Here is an 8,738-nt window from a genome sequence, read left to right as displayed (position 1 = left end):
GGACTCAGGGCCGTAACCACCATAGACATGCAGTCTAGTACTTTCAATGACCAGTTCTTCAGTTTTGACATTTGAGCCCCCCAATCGTGAATATTTGGTTACATGTACACAACTATTACGAAAGACTACCAAGATGTTTGAGGAAGCAACAGACAATAGTAATATCTAATGGGATGTACCAGTGCAATTTGTCATTTTATATATTTTTTTTCTTGTCATTTACTTTCTCACAATTACAGCTTTTTTTCTCATAATGACATTATATCTGACACTTGTGTCTTTGTATTTCACAGTTGTGATTTATTTAACATGCTATTTCCCATCATTTTGGCTGTACATGCTATCATTCAAAAGTTTGGGGTCAGTAAGATTATTTTTATTTTTTTTGCTATTATTGATTATTAAATTAATTATTATTTACTTTTGTTCAGCGAGTATGCATATAAATAGATCAAAAGTGACAGTAAATACATATATAATGTTACGAAATATTTATATTTCAAATAAATTGCTGTTCGTTTGAGCTGTCTATTCATCAAACACTTTTGAACAAAATGTACCACAGTTTCCACAAAATATTCAACATTGATAATAATAATAATAAATGTTTCCAAGTCAGCATATTAGAATGTTTTCTGAAGGATCATGTGACACTGAAGACTGGAGTAATGATGCTGAAAATTCAGCTTTGGCATCACAGTAATGAATTACATTTTAAAACATTCAAATAGAATACAGTTATTTTAAATTGTAATAATATTTCATAATGTTGCTGTTTTTATGGGGTTTTTTTTATCAAGTAAATGCAGCCTTGGTGAGCATAAGAGAATTATTTCAATAACATTAAAAACTCTTATACCAACCTCAAACTTTTGAATGGTAGTGCATCTGAAAACTGTGACTACTTCATGTAATTGCAATATTTTCATATTTATCACGAATTTGTCTTTCACAACAGTTTGTCACAATATGTGGCTTTACTTGTTATTTTTATATTTATCTTAGAATTTGCATTTTATTTTTTACTCTCAGGCAAAAGCTTCCTTCCACATTTACCAGCTTATTAAATCCAGTACAATATAAATAATAAACACAATTTACAGATTCTGGAAGGGGTATGTGGACTTACGAGCACAACTGTATAAAATATAATAGTGTATTTGTAAGCACACTGCTTATGCATGTGTTGTTGTGTGCCGTGTGTGGTCCAGGGTGTTATTATTTATTGATTCTAGCTGGAATTTCATGGTACACACATCATAATACCGCATCTCTTGAGACCCTCTCCGTGACCTTTCTGTGTAGGTATGCTTTGTGCGTCTGTGTGCATTTATAATGCCTCTGTCCTCTTCATTGAACTATTAATAGTCATACCCAGCAGGAAGCAGTAAATTGTGTCACAACTGCGATATAATGAATATTCTGAACTCTTTCGGCTGCTCTGTTGTGGAGTTTTCGAGGGCATTTACGCAAGGTTACAGCTGTCCACAGGCATGCCACAAGCAGCTTAATGGACCAGAATAAAGCTCCTGTTCAATATGACTTGCAACAGCATTAACCAAATTAAATCGCCTTTATTCACTAAACTTTGATCTATAATCGAGAAACCCAATTTTCTCCTGGACTGGTCAGCACGAGAAGTCTGGTTCATATTAGCGAGTGATAGACAGAGGCCTTTCCTTTTCCTGAGGGGAATGAAGATTATAGGCTGGAAATATATTGCAGAGATATAATTGCTGTGATATAAATTCTGCAGCATCAATCTGCCTAGTAACATTACACTATAAAGAGTTTGGTAGGCTGAAGTGTGCAATCGATTGGTGTTTTTTTTCTTTTTCGGTTGCTTACCTGGTGATTGCTGGCGGTCACCAGCTTATTATATTTTGGATGCTGGTCGCTCAGCTTATCCAGCCAAAGTTCCTTGTTCGAGAAAAGCCAATATACTGACCGAAAAACAAAAACAAAACAAAAAAACAGCACTTACCAGCATAGACCAGCTTGAACTGGCTCATGCTGTACTCAGGTGGTCTATTCAGAGGGTGACAACTTTATTTAGTATCATTGAGATACTATTATAGGTTTTATTCATATTTTGTGGTTTAAGTTTTAGTGAACTATAATAACCCTGGTGTGAAAATGCTTTTTTTCAAAGTGCTCCACAACACCATAATCAGATCTTATGGAGCAACCCAGAGTCAAACGCTCGAGCACACAAAAACTTCTTATTAACGCTCCACTTCCTGGTTTACATGTAGCTGTATTACAATTATTATAATTTTTTTTTAAATGCTTACACACAGTTCTTGAAACTATGACTCCATTTCTCAAAACTCAACACACAAAACCACAAAACATGCAAAATGTCACACATTGCATAAGCAAACACTTTATTCAAAACTATTTTAACTCTTCTAAAAATTATTTTTTTGTGTGGTAACTAATACACACAGATGTGAAAAATATAAAACACTACAATCTTGTGTATTTGCTTGTTCAGAGTGCAGTGGAGTGCACATAGCACTCGCATATAAATGTGCACAAATACACTATATACAGTATATATGCACAAATTATGAATTTTGCACAGTTATGGAACTGAACTGAATCCATATTGAACTGACTTGAGCTGAATAATGACACCATTGGCTTGTTAGAGCTGCTTTACAGCAGAATTTTAATATGTTACTATTGTGAAGCTGCTGTGAAACAATGTGTATATGTATGTGTATATATATGTATGTGTATATATATATATATGTATGTATATATATATATATATATATATATATATATATATATATGTATGTATGTGTATATATATGTATGTGTGTATATATATATATATATATGAAGAGTTCAGATGCAAAAGCCTCTAAATGCCATCTGAAATTTTCTTCTAGAATGATCATTTTTATCAAGCTTGTATATTTAATTTCAGTAATTTCACTTAAATTACATTTAATAGGTAATTTTCACTGCCATTTAGGTGAAATTACTGAACTTAAATATACGAGCTTGAAAAAAATTATCATTCTAAAAGAAAATTTCAGATGGCACTTAGAGGCTTTTGCATCTGAACTCTTCATATATATATATATATACAGTATGTGGATATATATATATATATATATATATATATATATATATATATATATATATATGTATATATAAAATGAAACAAAAGAGCTGTTAGTTTTGAATGATGTGTGTAATGTAGAGAACTGTGTTTAGAGTTTTGCTAAATGTTTGTTTTACAATAGCAAACTGAGTGTAAAGCATAATGTGCTTGTAGTTTTGCAGACTATCTTCAGTCTGAAGGTTAGGTATATGAGTGAATGGTTTCATTGACTGGGCCTCAAGTACCACTTTTAGTGTCTAAGGTTTTTTTTTTTTTTTTTTTGTAAAGCATTAAATCTTGAATTAGTGGAGCTTATAAGACGGGCATCTCCATTAGCTTTGTTCATACTTTGAATTAACATTCTAGGGTTGCTCTTTTACTGTCATATTCTGTGTGTATTTCACATTCTGTCTGTCTCATGCTGGCAGATACCGTGTGTGTGTGTGTGTGTGTGTGTGTGTGTGTGTGTGTGTGTGTGTGTGTGTGTGTGTGTGTGTGTGTGTGTGTGTGTGTGTGTGTGTGTGTGTGTGTGTGTGTGTGTGTGTGTGTGTGTGTGTGTGTGTGTGTGTGTGTGTGTGTGTTACATGAGTCACTGGCAGCTGGCAATACTGGTCTGGCTGGTCAGGGAGTGTGGGTATTTGGGTATTCCCACAGGGTGCTGCAGCTGAGCCAGAAGTAGTGGAGGACTTCCCTGAAGCGAGAAAGAAAACACAGAGGAGTAGCTGAGGGACTACATGAACCACAGGGGTCAATCTCAGACATCCAGGGCTTTGAATGCTTGTAAAAATCTGTCCTCTGCTTTATAAAGTCAGTAATATATGATGTCAAAGAGTAAAGACTTTAAAACAACCAACCCCTACTGAAAAAGGTGAAAAAAGAGTTAACTGTGCATTCAGTTGGTGGAATCAGGTCACATTTCAATTCATTTTAATTGTAAAAGGTTACATTTTCTGCTAAATGCATAAATGTAAATGCTATGTCCATAACAATATGTGTCTTTGAGTGAGACTCTTGTGTTGTTCAGTATTATTATCTTTGCATAGAAAAATATTCTGATAAAAAATATTTTGATTTAAGTGAATGAACCTAAAATGAACCTGTAATGCTATGCGTACCACACTACACACTTAAAGCAAACTAAACTCAAACCACCTCCCAAGATGGTCTCTGTTCAGTTCTGTTAAAGGATTCAGGGTTCTTTTAAAGTGTTCAGATATAAGGCACAATTCGTACGTGAAACATAAGTGAGTGTGTGAGATCAGCTTTTACTTTCTATGAACCGAGTTCTCATAATGAGCATCTGTCTCTGCCTGTGCCTTTCAATTTCAAAATGACACCCGTCCTGGACATTCCAGCCGTTCAAGGCTGAGTCAGATGTGTGTGTTGGTATGCATGTGTGTGTGTGTGTGTGCATGTATATTACTGTATGTTTATAATCTCACTGACCCTGATTCCTGTCTCACAGTTGATGGATTCTTCCCTCCTAACACAGGAAGTGCTTGGAAGCCGCCTCCCCCTTTCCCAGCCTCCCATGCTGCTGCATTCCTGACCCTTCTCCCTTGCTTTCCTTTCTCTCTACACACATCCGCTATAGAGAGAGAGAGAGAGAGAGAGAGAGAGAGAGAGAGATACAGGGTCAGGATGTTCTGGGTCTTTGCCCAGGTCAAAGAGACACTTGAGTTTAACGTCTTAACTGCTCCATTTCTACAGCTCATCATATTTGCAAATCAGTATCTTTGTTTTCAGAAGAAAATAATAATGATGAGATGAAAACACATAAAATAAAGAAAATATACTTCAGAGGAATTTTATTTGCAGTGACATAGTTATGGTTGAACATCAAGTTAAACAATCAAGAACAAGGCATGCTTGATTCAGGACATGTTCACAAATGGGTCAGTTTTATGAGATCATGCAAGTTCGGGGTTGGTTACGTTTTTTTTTTTTTTTTTTTTTTTTTTTGAAAGAAGCCTCTTATGCTCACCAAGGCTGCAGTTGTTTAAACAAAAATGCAGTAAAATATTATAAAATTGTGAAATATTATTACAATTTAATATGCAATTTATTCCTGTGATGCCAAAGCTGAATTTCAGCATCATTACTCCAGTCTTCAGTGTCACATGCTCTTTCTGGATCCTTCAGGAATCATCCGAGGGGCGGGGGGATTTTGTGATGAATCTTCCTGAATAAAAGTATTAATTTCTTTCCAAAAAAAAAAAAAATCCTGCTGACCCTAAACCCTAGTGTAGCCTATTAAAAACCCTTGTATAAAATAAAAACACTAATTACCATAAGTTGTGATCTAAATGTCTAAGATGCTTTTTTTTCTTTTCTTTTTTTATTCTTTTCCCAATTACAAAGCATTTTTAGTCAAATGAATATGTTATGTGTTAAACATTATTTGAAATAAAAAAACAAGATTGAATTAGAAAATACGCAAGAGACGAATTGTCAGTATGGTCTCAGATTTTTGGAGCTCGTTGTATATTGGAAAATTGTACAGTGACAGGTTCTCAAACTAACTTTTTTATTGATCTTATTTCAAGCGAAGAGTTTCTGCAGCTCAACTGGTACAGCATGGCCAAAAAATACAGAAATCATGGGTTTGTTCTAGACTTTGTATCCATTGTAAGTCACTTTGGATAGAACTCTCTGTAAAACAATATAAGTTAAATAGTCTTGAAGTAAACACATAAAATAGAAGTGTATAAGTGAATAAATAACAGAATGCTTCCTTCAGGAAGCATTTTCTTAAAACTCTGTTGTCTGCTTATGCAAGTAGAACAAGCAATGCATTGCATGGAGATAATATTTGACAGTAAAACAGCTCATTCCAAGACCAAATTTGTCATGTTTGAGGAACAAAAGACCTGTATTCACCACTAGAGCACAATACGTCAAAGACTCAATCAGAAATGAAAATCTCTTTTGTTTCTTCCAGTGATTCATTCGCTATCTCAATCGCTGTCTCCTAGGAAGATTTATGAGCAAACCTTTCTTCATTATGTCTGTGTCAGATTTATGAATGAAAGAGTAAGACGCTAAAGAGCTATTTAGGGGAAAGTCTGCCTTCCTGTTTGGAAATGCATCACTTCCTGTTAGATTCGCAGCTGAGCCCTGCGGGACACCGAGGTGATTATTCATTGTGAGTAGTTGCGATAGTGCTATCTCACTTGTTAGGTACACTGAAATCTTAAGTGGAGGCATCCCTTTATTTGCACTATAGCAAGGTGTCAACTGAAAGTGAGTATAGAAATCTCTGAGTTTCCTTTTTTGCAATATGTCGGTCCTGTGCCAATTGAAAACCAGGCCAACGACTGACTGAATGAATAAATAAACGAACAAAAGAACAGTGGAGAGTGCAGTCTGAGGAATGGATTGACATTTAGTTCACATACTTTCAGTTCTTTTCATTCATGGAATTCAGCCCAGCTGTATCAGCATAGTACAAGGTCTCGCACTGAACACAGTGGCCCCAATGAAACAAGGAAAGCACCCAGAAACCCAACTCTATTGAGCTCTAGTCATAAATGTGGCTGTGAATAAAATGTTATTTATGTGGTTAGTTGGAAGAAAAAATGTGTTCACATGCACAGTAAAGGTTTAATGGTGATGGAAGCTAATCATGTTTGTGTGCATGCATAAGTTTGCATTGTGCAAGACAGAGCTTGTTTGTGCAAGACTCATGACACGGATGCATGCCATTTATTCAGTCAGGCAGTGGGCGCACTTTTTTTACTGATGGCATTTTGGCTGCCGCCCTCCAATTCACCTAATCACAATGCACCAGTGCAAACAAACAAACAAGAACCAATACAGGAACCAGAGTTCAGACAATAGTGCTTGTGATTCAAATCCAGTCCTGGACCAGAGAGCCACACTGAATCTGCTATTGTCCATGGATAAAAAAAACCCGAATGTAACCCATACTGAAAAGATCAGCTTAGACAGAACATGAATTTATGTGCTGGTTCATGCTGGTTTATGTGGATTAGCACTGGTTTGGTGATGGTGAACTAGCAGAGTTTTCACCAGCAAAATGTAGTTTCTTAATCATTATTTTTGTCATGTTTTCCAGTAGAATAAACATCCTTGAAACTGAATAAATTCACTTGAGAAGATAATGTGTAAATAATTGTTTTCAGAGAATGTATCTTAAAGTGAGTTTATTTTTCCATACCAACGGGGAGAAGAGTCTTGCTTAAAACATGAATCTAAAAAATTAAAATAAATTGTTTGGAAAATGTAGTTTTAAAAAAGACAAAACATTATATATAAATTTCATATATATTCTCTAAATATAAAAATCTGTTCACTAAAAGTAAAAAAAAAAAAAATATATATATATATATATATATATAAAATTAAATATTAAAATATTAAATATTTTAAATCATTATGTTTTAATAATCTTGTCATGTCAGAAACAATACACTATTTTGACTAACATAATAAAACACATTTAAAGTACATGATTATACTTTTAACTTTATTGTTTTATTTGAGATTACTTTTAAAGTTATTATATTTAAAATGTACTAAATTGCATTGCGTGCACATGTACACTTCGTAAACACAAAAGTACCATATTTCAAAGACATTAGAAGAAATAATGAAATTACATATAAAATGTACTTAAGTCCTATTTAAGTGGGTCAAAAAAAAAATCACTCTTAAGCTCAACTAATTGCATTTAATATAATTTAAAACTATAATACATTTTCATTTGACTGTAAATAACATGCAGTTAAGTGTCCGAAAACATTACCTTAAATTTGCACTAAAGTATATTCTTATAAAATACGAAGTACTCTTTTAAAGTATGCCAAAATATACGTGTTTCTCACAGGGTACTATTATTATAGCTATTGTGAGTTATGTGATGAAGTTTAATACTAAGGCTTTGTTCTAGTTTAGCAAGAGTAATAGTGATGCCTTAGAAAACATCACTTACAAGTAAGCAAATATTGACTAGCTCCGACCCTGACCCTAATAACTTTATTATTCCTATTTCTAGTAGTATTGACACTTACCAGTTCACTTATAAAGTGTGGCATCTCTGATTTTACTGGTGACCGATGTATTTATGGCTTTCTCCCTCTTTTCTTTCCTTGTTCCTCGATCCAGCCATCCATTCATTCCCAATGTAACAGAGGTGTGTGTGTGTGAGTGACTGGCAAGGATACAGAGAGATGTCGAGGATAAATCGGAGTAGATGAGACACGTTGACAAGACTGAAGTGTCCTATGTGTTTGAGTGTGTGTATGTGTGTGTTTTATGAGCACTCTGCTGAGTGCAATCGTGGGATCTGATTACTCTTGGAAAAACAGCCCTCCAGCCCCAGTGTGACGGGTGCAAAGAGATCTGCGTTATCATTATCTACATCTGCTTTCTCTGACAGCCACATTCATTCAACCCATAACTTTCGTCCGCCAGGCCCCTGTATCGAATAACATAAAACACTAAACCTTCCACCAAGGTAAATTCACCAGCTGAGCTATTTAAAGGTGCTTTGTCTTGTGATTGTCTTGGACTGACACTTATTAACATGGATGCAGTATCACGCAAAAGTTTTCCGTGACCATTGCCTTACCCTATTCACATGTGTATTTGTCACCCA

The 8,738-nt window shown here is 34.7% G+C and overlaps 1 long non-coding RNA gene across 1 annotated transcript; it reads right to left on the bottom strand.

Moving 5' to 3' along the window:
* Positions 1–3,579: 3,579 nt before the first annotated feature.
* Positions 3,580–8,493, bottom strand: LOC309511902. Its single transcript, XR_014210813.1, has 3 exons — positions 8,152–8,493; positions 4,565–4,706; positions 3,580–3,809 (listed from the first exon to the last, which is right to left on the bottom strand). It is a non-coding gene; the product is annotated as an uncharacterized lncRNA (long non-coding RNA).
* Positions 8,494–8,738: the final 245 nt, after the last annotated feature.

This window comes from Leuciscus leuciscus (genome assembly GCF_965113295.1).
Source record: "Leuciscus leuciscus genome assembly, chromosome: 12".
In the NCBI taxonomy this organism is placed as follows: Eukaryota; Metazoa; Chordata; class Actinopteri; order Cypriniformes; family Leuciscidae; genus Leuciscus; species Leuciscus leuciscus.
Note: the sequence above shows the minus strand (reverse complement) of the source record. Positions and strands in the feature narration are given on the sequence as shown.